The 17,283-nt window shown below is 46.4% G+C and overlaps 1 protein-coding gene across 2 annotated transcripts in view; it reads right to left on the bottom strand.

The window, feature by feature from the left end:
- The window catches only part of FHL1 (four and a half LIM domains 1), a 29,692-nt gene extending 20,053 nt beyond the window's left edge, over window positions 1-9,639 (bottom strand). Inside the window, exon 1 of one of the 2 annotated variants that reach the window (XM_085060580.1) lies at window positions 9,486-9,639. The gene's annotated coding sequence lies outside the window, so the exon portion shown is untranslated. The remainder of the gene's footprint in view (window positions 1-9,485) is intronic. The other variant, XM_085060581.1, reaches the window with a different exon arrangement.
- Between the last annotated feature and the right edge of the window lie 7,644 nt (window positions 9,640-17,283).

The raw sequence follows: 17,283 nt of genomic DNA, 5'->3' as shown, positions 1-17,283 counted from the left end.
GGGGTAAGGGTGAGGTTTCCAAATCATCAAGGGTTTTTCCTGCAATAGCAAGGAATAGCTATTGCTATTCCAATAGCTTTACTCTGCTGTCCCTCTGGTAAAGTTACACCCCTTGAGACAAATTCTCAGCTGTGCTAGAAGGAAGCCTGGTAGGAATCCTTTCCTGCTTTGTGCCAGTGCTGAACAAAGTTAGGCTTGGTTCTGGATCTGCAAAGTACAGCAGTGGGTTTAGTCACCCAGTCAGCCAAAAAATAACACATCTTGATACCAGGTAAGTGAAACACTGGGGAAGGACATGGGGAAGATCTGCAGAGTTGCCCGTCCTGCTCCCAAATATTAACATGCAGTGCTGCACCCCACAGAAAAGAAGGGACACAAACAAACATCAGACTGCACATGCAAACAATTCACAGTAGACAAGCAGTCTCTCACCTCCAAAGAATTGCTGAAAATAGAAGATAAAATACTGCAAGTGGCATTTGCAGTAAAAATTTTAAAGCATTTTAGCATCGTGCCCAGCTCAGCCATGGGCAGTTTGGGGTCATTGCTGGGGCTCAGGGCTGTGCTCCACAGCAAGGTCCCATGGACTCAAACCCAGCCACAGGGACAGCCCAGGCACCCCAGACCACTGCCCACCCTGCAGCTGTGAAAGCTGAACTCATGTCTGTCTCACCCAGATCTCACTGAGCTATAAATCTTCACATGAAAATCACTTTCTCCAAATGCTGAGCTACTCCAATAACCAAGTTTTCCTGAAACCTTTCCCTGGAGCTGATGGCTGAATGCACTGATGGCACTGAGAGCTGCCCGTGATGCTGAGGGACTTGGTCATGTCACCAAAACATTTCCTACATGGCTCCAGAAAGGAGCTGGAAAAAATCCACCCACAGTCCTGGAAGGGACTTGCAAGAACACATAATTTTACAGAGTGCTCCATGATTGTAAAATTATAATGAAAGACTTCCAAAATACAAAATACCCCTGCTGAAACCGAACTGTTTTTATAGATGCAGCCTTCATCCCTTGTTTCAAAAGCCATGAATTTAATCCAAAAATAAATATCATGTTTTTGCATCATGTGAGTGGGTTCAGAGATCACTTTTCAGGGACTCAGCTATTGTTTGCATTTGTGCTGTTGATAATTGTTCTCTGTTTTCAGCCACTGGTAACTGTGTCTTAAAAGATTTGCTGAAATCCATCAGTGGATCCCTGGTAAGTGGCTCACGCATTGCTTCAGCAAGACAGCTGCCAGGTGATGTTCTCATGGATTTCTACATAATATATTTGATAATTCAGCAATTGGGAGCAAAACCCAAGAAAAGGGAGCAGCAGGGACCACTACCACACCTTTGTCAGCTTCCCCCCTGCAGTACCACGTGCAGAGGGACAGGCAGTACTTCCTCCTACAGAAAGACCTTTTCAACTTAAAGTTGCATTTCTTCAGCAACTGCGAGTTCATGAATACATGTGCATCTGAAAACATCTCTGTCTTAGCAGAGAAAGTGCAGCATGCTACAGGAGCCCTGCCTGGGCTGCCAAGACACTGAATGCAGCACAGTCTCCTTATCCTGCCTTTCTGAGGCATGGCTAGCACCCCACGAGAGCTCCCTCCAACCCCAACCTCCATCATCCCAGAAAAGATATCTCTGCTTGCAGCAGCTGCTCCCACAGTGCCCACTGTGCCCTGGAGGAGGTGAGTCCAAAAGTCCAATCCTGACCTACTTAAACTGGGGACACTTCAGGGCAAAATAATGCCAGAGTCCAAATTTTCAAGCTGCTGCCCCAGGTACATTGCAGAGGAGGGTGAGGATTTTCCAAGCTCTTTCTCCAGCCCCTGGAGCAGCAGCAGGGAGAGGCTCTGCCTGTCAGCACTCCTGTCTAACCAGCTGATCAGAGCCAGCCCTAATCTACCAGTCAAGCACTTCAGGTTTCCCTACAATCCTTTCACAGGGAGAAGTTTCCAGGATAGGGGAGATGGCAGAGAAGGCCACCTTTGCAGCATCTTAACCCATCCCAGGGCTCTCCAGCCCACAGTCCCATGAGGAATATCATTGCCATACTTCCAGAATTGTAAAAGCCCCGTCTCAGCAGCCAGCCTCACGCACCATCCCCTGCACAAGCTCATTTGCAAGGCAAAAGCTGTTTGGCAAAACAGCTCCCACAGCATGCAAACGCCGATGGAGCAGACAGCATTCCTGGCGCTGGCTCCCTTTCCATCCGGCTGCTCCGGCTCAGGCACCACGCTGCTCCAAGGATGAGCTCATCGCTATTTCAGGTTGAATTTGCACTTGGCAATCTCCCTGGTAACCAAAACAAGTTACTCCTGGGTTTATGGGAGATTTATTGGTTGTTTGGTTCGGTGTCTAGTGGAGTAAACAGAGACTTCCCCACACTGCAGCACCAACACGGCTGGGGGAATTGCTGGGAGGGCAGGAGATGTTCGCAGGCAGTGCTCTGGAGATGGGCAGTGTGAGCAGTGCAGGGCAGAGGGAAAGCTGCCTTTGGGCTCCCCCAGCCACATGGAACTGAGGAAGGGAGGTGAGATGCTGCTTTTCACTCACACACGCTGCAGGTAAGCCTTTCAGACAGCCCCTGCCACCCCAAACGAGTGTTACAGCCTCTCCAGCACATCAGAATAACCACAGGGATGCTGTTTGCAAACCTCTCCAGCCAAAGATCAGCAAATCTTTCCCCTAACAGCAATGGTGTGTCACCCACCCACTGCAAGAAACCCATCCCACCACAGAGACAGATCCAGAGTTGAAGTTTCCACCTTTGGCTACAAACCATTATGGTGATAATGGCATAAGAGAGAAGAGAATGTTATGGCAAGGGGTGGATGACATGTTCAAGCACCCATCAAAGCAAATCCAGACAGAATTTAACAGATTTGCATCCCCACCAGGTGCCTTTGTGCTGCTGTGAGGAGAACGTGGGCTGCTCTCCAATCCTGATCCCACACTGTCATCCTGGCCGTTTCCAGAGGCAGCACTGAAATATGTTATACATCAAGTGGCATTCACCTGGCAGGCTGTCCCATGGGGAAGCCAAACTAGCTTCCAATGGGCAGAGCCAGGGTAGACAGGAAACTGTATTTGCACGTCTTGAGTGAAATACAGAGCTCTGTGTATTTTTAAAGGGAGATGAGAGCAGAGAGAGAGAAATCCTTGCACCCTGGGCTGTTCATTATATCCTCTCCACAGTACTGTCAGATGCAGGATCACATCAGGACAATGCTTAGAGAGAATCAGGGAATTTCCAAGTGGCAGCAAAGCCACTCAGTCTCCAGATTACTCTCTCCAATTACTCAGCCTACAGATGAGGACCACACACCTGTGTTCTGGAGGTTCTGCCTGTGTTTGCATTCCCTCAAACCAGCTGCCCTGTGGTTAACACTGTACCTCTGTGGGCTCTTCAACTGAACAGGCAACAGTCAGAAAACCAGCAAAACCATCCACTGGATGAGGTAAGTGAAGCTAGAAAAATCTCTGCAGCACACAGCAAGAGCACTGTGAGTGCACACAGCTGTCCCAGGGCAGCAGTTTCCTGGGATGCTGCAGCTCTGGGGATGACACACCTACTGGGAATTTTAGAAAACTATCTCAGTGCAATGAGAAGAGGGGAAAACCAAGAGGCACAGAATGAAGTGGAAAAGGCTCAGGAGTCCAAAAACGAGACGATAAGACAGAAGCTGGAAAGGGAGGCAGGCAGTGCCTCAGAAGTGACTAATTCAAAACCTTTGCTCCAGTGTTTATTATAGAAAAGAACAGATAAGAAAGGCTGATGGTAACAACTGCCAGGGGCAGCCAGTCCCAAGGTAAACAAACAGCAAATGCCTTGGGAGCAGCCTGCCAAGTCCAGATGGTTCCCACAATTTGGGGCATTTCTGTAAAAGAAAGGACATTATTTTCTCCCACCCCAGCAGTAGGGGTGCTGTATTTAGGGTAGTGTCACACTTGAGGGGATCTTTGGTCAGAGACCACTGGAAGCATTTGAAAACTGACTATTCACAAATGAAGGCTCTGAGGAAGAGCTGGGAGCCAATTCCCTGCAGGAAAGTCAACTAACAACCACTGTGGGCTGGACCAGCCATGGCTTTAGTGTGATGAACCATTTCTATTTTTCTTAGCACAAGAAGAAAGGCATGTCCAGCACTCTGGTTCATAAGACAGAGTTTTGGAGGATTGAGTGGATTTTTTGCTCTGTCCAAGCAAAACAGCAAGAGCAATTCTTGCTCTGCCAGAAGCTCTGAACTCCTCTGCAGCTGAGAGCTGGTGTAACACAAGAACCCTCACACTCTGGGACAGCTGCTGTGGGGCTAAAGGGACCTTAAAGCAAAATAGGTGGATTATAGATCCCTGTACCAGCTGTGCCTTCATGCAGGAGTCCTTTGGTATATGGAGCACATGCAATTGCTTGGGAACAGCACTCTCTTAGACCCAACATTTCAGTGGACAGACACCACTGGAACCAGCCAGTATTTGTTTTGAAGCTCCCTCATATATCAAAGCACCATAAAGCACAAAGGTCTCTTATGTCTTGAAGACAACTGGTAGGATTTTCCAGGAGGGAAAGCTTTTCTATTTCATTTGGTCATTTTAGCTATTTTTCCTGTTCTACCTCCCCATCCACATCACAGTAGAGACAGGAGAACAGGCTCATTTCACTGTAGCTCTGCAGTTCTACAAGTAAACTGGCTCTGAAACATTTTGATCCAAACTATTAAATCTCAAGCTATACCTGTTAGGCAGCCTCTTTGAGGCAGATTTTAGTCTCCTCTTTTCCACTCAGCTCATTTCCCCTTTCCAGGGGTGGGAAGGGATTAGAAACAAGGAAGCCAAAAAGCTGCCCTGCAGTGCTTCTTCCCAGCAGGAATAGTTTTGCCCTGTTCTTCATTAGATGTCTGGGTGACAAGGGGAATTCTGTATTTGATCCCAACAGACAACAAACACAGCAATGTCCCATCACTCTCATCCCTCTCAGCTCATGACTCTTGGCTATCAGCTCACACAACAGACAGCTCTGCCAAGCAGCAGGAGGAGGGATGCATCCCAAATGACACCAATCCCTGGGGTCACCTCAAGGAACAGAAGAAAGATGAGGCACATCTGGGGAATGAGTGGGCCTTCTGAAAACATCAGTCCAAGAGTCAAGAGGGTTTGAATTTGTTATTTACAAAAATAATGCAACTCTGTAACAGCATCCAAACCAAAATTGTAACTCTGCCTGAAAGTTTCCAGTCAGGCGCAGAGCAAAATAGCTGCCCTTCCTCCCTGGATTGCAGCTCCATCACTGCCAGGAACCCTGCCCTAGCTCTCCAGCTTCTTCCACGGAACTCTAGTTCAGCCTGTTTTGAAAGAATGCTTGCAACCCTGTCTATCCCATTCCAGCATGGCTATAATGCAATCCTTGCCCTACTTTGATTTTCTCCAAAGCCTTAAATGTAATTTTAGCCTTGCCTTGCCATAGGACACAAACCCCATTTCCCACCTATTCTGATGGAGATGAAAAAGCTGGAAAAGCAGAAGAGCATCCATCCATCCATCCCTCTGTCCCCCAGACAATGCCACGTTCTCTGGCTCTGTCAGAGGGAGTTTGCTCTGGTAGGATTCTTGGCACCACACTCCTGAATCACTCTGGAAGCATCAAGAGCCAGCTCCTGCCTCACTGTGTGCTGCAGGGAGGGTGAACATTGCTCCATCAAGGGCTTTTCTGTGGCTTTCCAACAGCAGCTTGGAGCAGAGCAAAGCTTTTGCAGGAAATATTCTGAGCAGCAAAATTTGCTGGTACTGGTAGGAGAGTTTTGCTGACAGATCTGGGGAGGTTTGGCAGAGAGAAATGCTCATCACAGATCAGCCTTGGCCTCTCAGCTCCAGTTCATTCCCACAGAAGCCAGCTGAGGTGATATTCCCAGAGCTGGCTCTGGACTGCTCATCTTCAGAAAGCCCCATTGAAAGCACATCAGGGAGTGGAGCATGCTGGGCTATGTCCTGTCTCTGAACCCCAGGGAAGCTCCAGTCCTTTGGTCCTATACCCAGACAAGAGTCTGCAAACTGCACCCAAGGATAAAAGAAGCCAGAATGTATGGCACAGTCCTTCTAAAACCACACTGCAGAAGTGGAAACATGTATTTATTTAAATAGCATTTAATTCTTTAGGGTCCCAGTGTCTCAAAAGCCATCTGCCTAAAAACTCATCTCCAAATGGAGTATCTTAATGAAATATGAGGTCCTTTTCTTCCTCTCATACTCCCTATGCCAAAATCAGAGATGAAATTACTGATCTCAGACATTTCTTCTTTTTAACTCTCCCTGTCTGCATTTCTATAATGGAGAAATTAAATAAGAAGAGATCCAAATGAATCAAGCTGTACCATTTTGACTTACAGTGGTTTTTTTTCTTTTCATGTAATCACAGGTCAGTTCTGAGAATGTTTATTGTATAGTCATGATTTCCATTCTCTTTTCAAGCAAAAGTGACTCCACACAGCTCAAGGCATGGAATTGAATCTGAAATCTCAGCGTTGCTCCCTTTGCACTCCTACCAGCAGGGCACAAGGTGACAGTGGCTGGGGACCAGGAGGGTGACAGGCAGGCATTAACTGCTTGGCTCAGCCCTCCACACATCTGCATCTCACTGTGACCCTTGTGGAAGCCTGGCACCAGAGCCTGCCCATGGCTCTCCAGGGAGCTGCTCTGATTTAGGAGTAATCAAATCAAAACCAATCAAAAGCCTGAGCAAACTCTGCACATTGCTGGTGGTGAGGCTGATCTTGCTGCATTTAATGCCACTGGGAATTCAGGGCTAAAACAACACCACAAAAAGGGAAATGCTAAACACAGGTTTCTGTGATCCTTGTCTCATCAGCAAAGATCAGAGGAATTTTCCACCTAAATCCCCCAATGCATCCACTGGATGGTGAATAAACTTAAAAGAACATAATTCACCCAGGCTACTGCTGCGGGGACAATATGATTTCTGGCTCACATCTGCCTCTCTGCTCCACTTTGTGAGACCCAATCTGCAGAGCTGCATCCACCCCTGGGGTCCCAGCACAGGAAGGACAGGGAGCTGCTGGAGAGAGCCCAGGGGAGACAATGATGATGCTCTGAGGGATGGAGCATCTCTCCTGTGGAGACAGGCTGAGAGAGCTGGGATGGTTCAGGCTGAAGAAGAGAAGGCTCCAGGAATACCTCATTGCAGTAGTGTATTTCAGTACTTCAAGGGGGCTCACAAGAAAGATGGGAACAAACTTTTTATCAGGGTCTGCTGCAACAAGACGAGGGGCAAAGGTTTTAAACTGAAACAAGTTAGATTTAGAATAGATACAAGGAAAGAGATTTTTACACTGGCAAAACTGGTAAAACACTGGCACGTATTGCCCAGAGAATTGGTAGATGTCCCATCCCTGGAAGTGTTCAAGGCCAGGTTGAACTGGACTCTGAGCAAGCTGGTCTAGTTGAAGATGTCCCTGTGCCTTTAAATGGCCTTTAAAGGTCCCTTCCAAGCCAAACTGTTCTGTGATACAAAAGGACGTAAGTTGCTTCCTGGGGGCAAGGAGATCAGTTCCCTAAAGCTTTTGTTACATACTAGTGCAATGGGTGTGGACTGCAAGTCACATTCATGCAATAAGGATTTAGATGTCAGATAAAGTGCATCCTACAGCATCATTCCCCTATCCATGGCCATCAACAGGACCTGACCAGGCTCTCACCAGCTGCTTTGTACCATATGTCTGGATTTTCCATTCATGGTACACTTCGATGGACAGGCTGCTTCTGAAATAAAGGCCAGCCAAGACGGGCTGGAGAATGTTTATTTTCCAGTGTTTGAGTACCCTGAACGTTGCCTCCTTTTGAACAGCTGCCATTGTTTACATCCAAGCAGAGAATTTTACCAGCATAGGGGAGACAAGCCATCACTCACAGCAGGCAATAACTTCTGGCAGAAACAGTACAGGGCCCAATCCTAAAAACCTTCCGCAGCCAAAATTCCCGAAGAGCAGTGCACACCAGAAGCCAGCTGTAAAATCCCCGCCCTGAACTCATTCCTCAGAGCCACAGTCCAAAATCTGAGCAACTGGCTTTCTCCTGCACTGAGATCTGCAGGGGTTTGGGGTTTTTGCACTTGTGGTGCCAGCTCTGAAACACCTACCCACATTTTTCTCTCAGGTATTAGTCAAGAAGGAATTTTTATGTACTGAACTCCTTAAGGAAAAATTAGGAATTGGTTTGTATTCAAGAATGAGGTATTTGGGAAAAAAAAGAAAAGGGTGTTGTCACTGAAATATGTGGGTGCTTTTATCATTACAAAAGAAAGTTGAAGTTTTAAAGCCATATTTGGTTCCTTGATCAGCTGCTTGCTTTGTACATCATGGCTTAAGAATTTAATCAGTTTCCTCTCGGAAGTTTTGTTGTTGTTGTTTTTAAAAAACACTTTTCCTCTCAAATCAGGGTAAAAGACTAATTGGAAGGTGGATTGTTTCAATAATTTTTCCCCATGCCATGTGCTAGATTTCAGTGGTTTAAGAAACAGTCATGTCCCTTTCTTAACCACAGACTGGCTCCTGCTTACACAACACAACTGGACCAGAGTCACACACATTACCTTTTGACCAATTAATAAAGGAAAAATTAACTACAGAAACACCCATCTTGCAAACACATGGGCAAATACAACTTCACTCATGGAAGTAACTCCCCAAATCTATATTAATACAGAGGTGCAGCATTTGTGTAAATCTAAAGGTATTTGTTTTCACATGGGTGCAGCTGCAGGAGCTCTGCAACTCCCTGATATTCAATAACACAGAAGGAAAGCACAATAATTATTAGGTAAAAGCTTGCATTTTCTTGCTCTCCAGTTCTATTACTGCCAACCTGCTCCCAGGATTGCTCCTCACATCACCTGAGAGCTCACAACACAGCCTCTGCTTTAGCTATTTCCTCCCCAGCTCTCATTAAAAGCCTCAAAGAGGCACATCTGATCACCTGCCCGGGAAAGCACAGAGCTGACAGCTCTTACACAACTCAGCAGCACTGCAAATGCTCCCGAAGCACCAGCTCAACTGAAGCAAAGAGAAAAGTTGTATTTATACCCCAGTGTCTGCCAGCACTTTTGGAGCAACACCTTCAGCAGGGAATATGCATATGAGAAAAAGAGGATGCAAGAGAAATCAGACGCCAGAATTTAGATTAATCCCATTTCCAAAACAACCCATAAAACAGGCAGTTTCTGAGGTTAACTCAGTGAACCACGAAGAAATTGCTGCAAGAGAGTGTTTCAGAAGTACATCGCACACCCACAGGCTTCCCACTCCCCGTCCCTGCTCACAAACCCTGCTCCAGCAGAGCAGTCACAAGGCAGAGAAAAGACCAGCACCAGCCCTGAAATCCAAAGATTTTCGACGCGTGGGATGCTGAAACACTCCCTGCCCTGCTCAGCGAGACGATGCTGGAGAGGGAGAGAGGGAGGCATGTGCTTACTGGCTGCCGGAGAGCTGGGGATGCTGCGAGGCTGCTGCTGCCGGAGGAGGGATGGATGGACCGAGAGGCTGCGGGATGGACACGGGAGCGCTTTGCTCCAGAGCTGGGCTGGGGTGTCCAGCGGGAGAGACGCGGCTTCCTCGCTTATAGCAGGGAGGTGCGTGGCAAAAAAAAAAAAGTTAGTCCAGCCCATAGCAGAGATCCTGCCCCGGGAGCAGCTGGAGGTGGGAGCAGCCTGCTCCTCCAGCAGCATCCATGGGGGAAAACCCCAACCAGCGAGGCATTCTGCCAGCAGAGCTGTTCCCTGCTTCCCCACAACAGCACGGCGCTGTCATGGGAACCGTAGGAAGCAGCAGGCTGGGAAAAGCCTCGCTGCCCCCAAAGTGCCAGCAGCTGCACTCCCAGATGAGGAAAATGAGGCACAAAGTCTTTGCAGGAGGATGCATCGCCAGGTTCCTGTCCTGTACAAACAACCCTCTCTCAGCACTAAAGCCTTTCCTGGAATCTCAGTTACACATCACCTTCAGGTTCACAGACAGAGTTTCCAGGACACAAAACGAACAGCAGGGATGTATTTCAAGTGAGAAGTCTGCAGGGAGGGAAGGGACCCAACTGAAGATAGCACAGAAAAAAAAATTATGCCAGAAGCAGAGCATTTTCTTCAAAGCAGACATGAGAAAAAGTACTGTCAGGTAGCAAGTAATTTCTATTTTTTAATAAATCTGCCTGCCTCTGCTGCACCACACCAGACAAATCTCACAACATTCATATTAGTTGTCTTTTCTCCCTTTCTCCATCCCTTATTCCTCTTTCTATTCTTCCAAGTTTATCCCACTTTCTTCCATTCTTCTGCTTTTGGACACATGGTCCAGCAAGTAACTAAGTTTGTTTTTTAGCAAGAGGTGCTTGTGTTGGAGCTCTTGCTCTACCAACAGGCTTTAGTGGTGCCTTGGAGAGCCACCCCAGAGCTCCTGACTGATGGCAGGAGAGGCTGGTAGGTGTGCTGGACACAGCATTAGTATCCCTGGAAAGCAAATCACTATACTTGAGCCAAGGAATTTCTCTTTGTTAGTAAAACAAAAACACTGGGTAAGAGCAAACATACTCTCTTTACAAAAACATTTGTGTTTTTCTGTGTCTCTGTTCATTCAGCAGGTAAGTGCCACAGATTCCTCCAACACTGCATCACTCATATTAACAACATCCCTAGCAGGGACAAGGACACTGGGCTGCCCTGAGGTTCAAGGCTTAGACCACTACCACTTGCCAAGAATAACTTCAGGCATGCATAAAACACAGATGTGAAACACCAACATCATTTATCACCCAGGACTGAAGTTTACATTTGATTTTCAAAGGAATCCAAATACCCATTTCCAGCTCATTTTTCCAACAGCTCTCCCAACAAGCATAAAACTTACTCACCATTAGTGAGAGCTTCTCTCCAATGGCTGTAACCAACCATCAGACTTACAAGAATATTAGCAAACCCCCTCTGCCACTAAGGTGTGATGTTTGTTACGTGTTTGCATGGCTGCTATCAGGATCCTTTACCTCTTATTTAAAATATTAGATACCTTCCACACACAATACAAACCAGAGATTTCATGGCCAAATCCTAAACACCAGCTACCATCAAAAGCAAACCCTTGGCAGCCAGCTTAATGGAGTAGCAGCTAAATAATAAATTCATCTATTTAATGTGGCACTCACTGATTACAGCAGAGCAGGTTGTTATTTGAGTCATTCATTGCTCTCATTGGATTGCAGCTCCAGGCCTCATCCTGCAATTGCTGCATCCTTTAGATCCCTGTTGGATTCACCATTTAGTCCCATGTGCACAATACCACATCCAGAAAACAAACAAACAAACGAAAAAAAAGCAGGATAAAGGTCTGCAAAGGCACATTGCACAGAGCAAGTGCTTTACCCCACCTTCTCTATTACCACTCCTGCCAGAAACTAAGTGTGTGCAGGATCAGACCTTAAATCAGACCTTAAAATGACCAGTATACCTGACAGAGAAGAATTTAGCACTCCAAAGCTTGCACTTATCACAGCAGCAGCTTTATTCTGTTTGGAAAAGAGCAGTGGATGATTTAGGGAGCAAGGACAGCACACAACCAGAGTCAAGGAACAGGCACTGGGGCACTGCCATATTACAGACATGGCAGAGCACTATAAAAATCTCTGCCAAAGCATTGGATTAAACAAGAATAAAGTGCAAGAATGACACAACTCATTGCAAAGGGCTGAGTCAACTCTGAGTCAACCCCTTACTACCACCAGTGCTTGCTAAGGAGGATAATCAGTTACCCTGCAAATTGATTTTTGGCAAATGCAAGAAATAAATCTAGAAGAGAAGGACTCCAATGACCCAATATATCCTTGACTAGTTATCCAAACAAAATGAATTATAAGCAGAAGCACTTAAAACTAAGTTAGTTGAATTACTAACTCAAATCTAACTGCTGGAAAACTTTATTTGGAGATGGTGGAACTCACAGAGGGTGTGGAGGCTGCTCTACAGCCAAGTGCTCTCCAAGAACCCCCCAGGGCAGGACACCCCCAAAGCCAAGGGCTCACCTCAGAGCAGGGATCAGCTCCACTGGTGGAGAAAACATGTGCTTTGATCCATCCCTTGGGTCTCCATGCTGATTCCATTAAATCACTCTGCAGCCACAGAGAGGGAAAGTTTTCTACAAAGCAGAGGATGGTTTTGCCAGGGGAAGGAAGCCATTACATCTTGGGGTGAATCCATGCAGAACAGCATTCATGTACCCCATGGGCAGGTTTGGCTGTCCTGGTTTCCACATGCCAAGCTGGGACAACCACCCTGTGTGAGGAGATGGGGCAGCCCCACTCACCTGTCCTCAGTGGGACACCATGGCCAGCCAGAGCCACAGCAGCTCTTCACACCAGCAGGGACAATCTCTGCACACAATCCCTTCAGAGCTCTCCTTTCCCAGCAAACACCTCAGCCCTTCCCTCAGCTGCCTCAGCTCCAGGTGAAAGCAATTACCAATCCCCCTATTAAAGTAATTACCACTCCTTATCCCCTCTCCCCGCTTTGTCCAAAAGAGCTGGGAAGGGCTCTTTTTCCCTTCCAAGTTGCAGTCTGAGGGATGCAGCTATTTTGGTTTAAGGTACCATCAAAAACCCTCTTGACTCCCCATCCACTCTGACTCCCCAGGGTCACTGCCCTGTTATTTCCCTAACTGACAGGATCCATCCTCCTTTCACCACAAAGCCTGCTTTCACCAGCCTCTGAGAGCAGGAAGGCACACAGGCTGGCTGCTCCTGTGACATCTATGTCCCTGATGGAGGAAATCAGTCATGCCTTATTTTGGATGAGTTCTTTTCCCACTGGAATATAAAGCATCCGTGGTCCACACAGGGCTTCCCAGCTGAAAGGAGAAGTGTCGGGTTGAAAAGCTGATCCCTTGAGGCCCCAGTGATATCTCCCTCCTCAATCTGTCCTCTGACTTTTCCAAAGGCAGTTTTCAGCCCCAGATGCACAGAGGAAGACACTGCAGTGAGTAATTTCAAGAGATCTGAGACAGGGGTAAAAAGAGGAAAAGAAACAGGGAAAGAGATCCATCAATCTCCACACCCTCAACCATCCCATCATTCTGCTACTCTGGGGACTAACTGGTGGCCAGATGGAGCCCCAGCCCTGCAGGCAGCTGGAACTCACCTGACACCAGCTAGTTACCTCACAGCCATCAGTGAAAGGTCTCCAGGCAGGCAAAGTAATGGAAAAGCTGAAACACTTCAGAGTCATTCCTCTCTGGGAGTAAGCAAGGGAGGGGTTATGGAAGGTTTGGAATGGTGTGGTTAAAACATCAGTAATGCAAAGCCTTTTCCATGGAGTTTAAACACATAACACACTGCTTTCCAAGCTGATGCAAAGGAGAGCATCCCAACCTGTTGGCCACGTGCCGTGGGCTGTGATCCTCAGTGGGAGCAGCCAGGCTGCCAAAAAACAGACATCTCCCAGCTCTCTGTGCATCTGCTGCAATTCTTCCTATCAGCATGGTTTGGAAACCACACACATGCAAGGGAGTAAGGGTGAAATTGCTGCTGAGTGGCATCTGTGGATTCCTCTTCACCAGTGGTTGTGCAAACCAGAAAAGGACCAAGTTGTCCTGGTCTCAAGTTGCACCAGGGAAGGTTTAGATTGGATATTAGGAAAAATTTCTTCACTCCAAGGGTGGTCAGACACTGAAACAGGCTGCCCAGGGAAGTGGTGGAACCACTGTCCCAGTGAGTGTTCAAAAAACAGGAAGATGTGGTGCTTAGAAACATGGTTTAGAGCTGGGATTGGCAGTGCTGAGTTAATGGTGGGACTCAATAGTCTTAGAAAATTTTTCCAGTTTTAATGATTCTATGATTCCTTTAATTTAGTGGGCAAAACAGCAAGCCATGAAAAAAGGACTGTGATTGTATTAGGTGATATGCACAAGACTGCTCAGCTTTCCCCAGTTTAGTGTCAAAGTATTTCTGTAGCATAGCCCTAAGATACCATCAGCAAACCTGGATCAAGGGATCAAAGCAGATTTCCAAAAGCTGGAAAATCACCTGCTGAGAGCCTGCTAGTGAATAAGCCCATGAGTAATTACAGTGGCTGTGTTATTTGTGACATCACTGCTACTCAGATTTTCCTGAGTGACACCAGAATCTGGATAAGGGATCCAGCTAAAGATTGTTCCCACCTTTAAAAAGCAGCTGCAGGGATGGCTCAGCTATCAGATTAAGAGGAGCAGGCGTGTCAGCCCTCTTGGTGTCCTTTGGCAGAGTCCAAAATGCTTCTCCCAGTACAAGTTGCTCCTTCTGTGCATGGAAAATTACAAAGGTGACTCCCATTTATAAAGGATGATGCACCAGAGCCCTGCAGGAATGGACCCATCTGTTGACTGCAGCAAGGCTACATTTGGAAAAGGCAAGAGAAATTAAGGTTTCCAACAGTCTTTCCAGCAATAATTTAAGTTTTCAAGGAATGCTGGCAGCAATCACAGCTATTTATCTGCAGCCTGCAAGGGGCTATTCAAACACGCCAGGTTTTCTGCCAAGGACAGGGCTTGATGTTTTCTGCTCTATGGTCATTTGAACTTCAGCATTTCCATGCACATTCATGTGCTGGGTGCTGGTGTTTTGTCCTGCTGGATCCCAAGCAGGGATGTGGGAGCAGCTTGTGGCCACAGGCATTGCCCCACCTGGGACAGGGTAGCCCTGTGGCTGGGGTCACCTCTGCATCCCCACACACTGACCTCGTGGTTGTGTAAATCCTGCCTAAACCTGAGCAAAGCCCACAGACTGAAGCATGGGGAGCAGCCTGGGCCAGCAAATAACTGCTCCTGCACAGCTACTGCTATCAGTGGAACTTTTCAGCCACGCTCTGGTGAAGTCAAGTAAATTTCCATTGACTTCAACAACTGCTGGGGCACAGTTTGCTTAAGTGTTTCCAGACTTTGGCCCTTCTAGCAAACACCTTGGCCAGACATTAAACAATAACAGGAATCCATAAAATATTTGAGTATTTGCATAGGCTAAGAAGATAAAATTTGAGGAAACGTTTGGTCCTTAGTCCTTATCAGTTATCAATTCCTGGGTGGATACCTATCGAGAGAGATTTAATAAAGATTTCTAATAGCAATGAGGTAAAGCAATAACAATATAATATAAAGATTTCCTTCAAACAGAGCAAAGGGATTTGTGATTATATGTATTATAGACACATGTATATCTTTATCTTACTATATACATAATTACCCTAACATTGGTCTTTTTCCTTGGTGCAAGGCTTACCAGGCATTTCATGTTCCAGATTTGAAAACATGGTTTCTAGGCATCAGACCAAAATTAAGCTTCTTTAATAATTTTAGCTTTAGATTTTAGTCTAGGGAAAAAAATTAATTCAAGGTACCCAGGCTAACATAAGTAAAATACACATTTTAATTGCAGAAGAGGTTTTCAAAGCATGACAGATTTCATTTTGCTTGAGTCTGCAGCTAAAATCAAATAAATCAGAGAGCTGAGGACCATGAAGAAACACATACACCTGGATTAGACCAGTCCATGAACATAAACACGAACACATTTTGTGTGACTCACAGTTAATGCCAGTGAAAGTCATATTTAGTGAGATAGTTAATGGCATCTGAAGCTGTGCAGAGGCTTAAATTTGGTGTGCTCCAAGGTACCAACCTGAACAACCCATGTGGTGCCCAGGGTGACATCAGGGACAAAGTGGAGAAAGCAGCCACTTGTCCAAGGCTATGGATGGGATCTGTCCCAGGGCTGCAACTGAACTCCAGCCCAGCTCACCACACCCAAGTGCCTCTGCATAAACCACAGTTAAGTGTTCTTAACTGGTATGTTCTTTTTCATAAAGGCACTGGGAATCATACTTACTGCACTGATGGCAATGTGGAAAAGTCAGGTCACACCTTTCCAGTTTTTCTGCTTGCTGCTTTTTTGCTCATTTTGAATTTCTATATCAGATCACTTTTCCCTTCGCTAAAAAAAAGATTGTATTAAAAATATAAGATTATTGATGGAAAACTTATTCACAAATATGGTTGGGGTTTTTATTATCTATGCCAAACAAATCAAGTGACTGGTATCCCATTAAACTATATACTTTGTGTTAGCTTCATACTTAGGCAAAAAGTAAATTTGTGCAAGGTTTCCAAAGGCTTTGTTTCACAAACAAAAAGAGAAATAGCCATGGGAAAATTACAAACCATTTGGCACTAAGGAAATTATGAATGCAATTTCCTGAGCTCAGTGTGCTGAAGGAGCTGCAGTAAATAGCTGTCAGGCAGCTTTCTCAAACAAAAGATTTTAGACTTGATACCCAGCTGTGAAGGAGATTTGTCTGTGCTGGACTTTTGCTCTCCTTCCAGTCAGATGGGATTTTCAACTGGCTTAGTTTAGCTGGAACAAAGGGAGCATGGGTGTGTTTCCTTTGGTTTCAACCAGATTTTCTGGTAATCATCTCTTCAGTAAAAATGACAGAACTCACTTCTTTGCTGAGTTCTGTTGAAGAAAAGTGATTTAAAGATGATTTGAAGTGAAACTGTGAGACTCAAGAGAAAGATCTCAGACATATGCACAGATACAGAGAAGCTGTCTTCCTGCCACTTCCAGACTGAAATAAATCTCTTCAGTAAAAGCAGATTGGGATTTTTTTTCCCCCTCAGCAGCTCAAGTGAGAGTTGGGAACAGAAGAAGAAACTGAACTAACAGCAGGGAAAAATATTTGGCATTAGATATTCTGGATCTGAGGAAGAACAGGAGAATTGTGCACAGACTGCTTAGATTTTGATGAAGTAGCCCCTCAGGAGGCCAGATCCCTACCATGAGGGGTGACAGAGACATGTCCCAAGACAAAAAAGGCTCTGGGTGCTGCACATTCCCTTCCCACCTCCCTCACACAGACCTGAGCTTGTCAGTGACAAATGCTGCCAGACCAACTCTGGGGGGCTAACAGTGCCTCGTGTCCCCCTTCCCAAAGCTGCTGGCTGGGATGCAGGTGCTGGTGGGTGCAGTGGGTGCTGCTGTGATGTGGCAGCACAGCCAGCACAGCTCTGGCTGCAGGAAGGGTCACTCAGAGCCCTGGTGCTGCCGGACAGTGCCGTGCCTCGGAGCAGTGCCACAGCAATGCTCCCTGCAGGGAGGATCCTGCCCCTGCCAGTGTCCTTGGCAACTCAGAGCCACAAACATCAAGTGGCAGGAGCCAGGAGGGACAGAGGGATTGGCCAAATATGAAACCTGGTAACTGGCTATAAATATT

Source organism: Lichenostomus cassidix, chromosome 4A (assembly GCF_008360975.1).
Source record: "Lichenostomus cassidix isolate B80296 chromosome 4A, HeHo_3.0, whole genome shotgun sequence".
NCBI lineage: Eukaryota > Metazoa > Chordata > Aves > Passeriformes > Meliphagidae > Lichenostomus > Lichenostomus cassidix.
The sequence above is the reverse complement of the archived record's forward strand: the minus strand, read 5'-3'. Positions and strand labels throughout refer to the sequence as shown.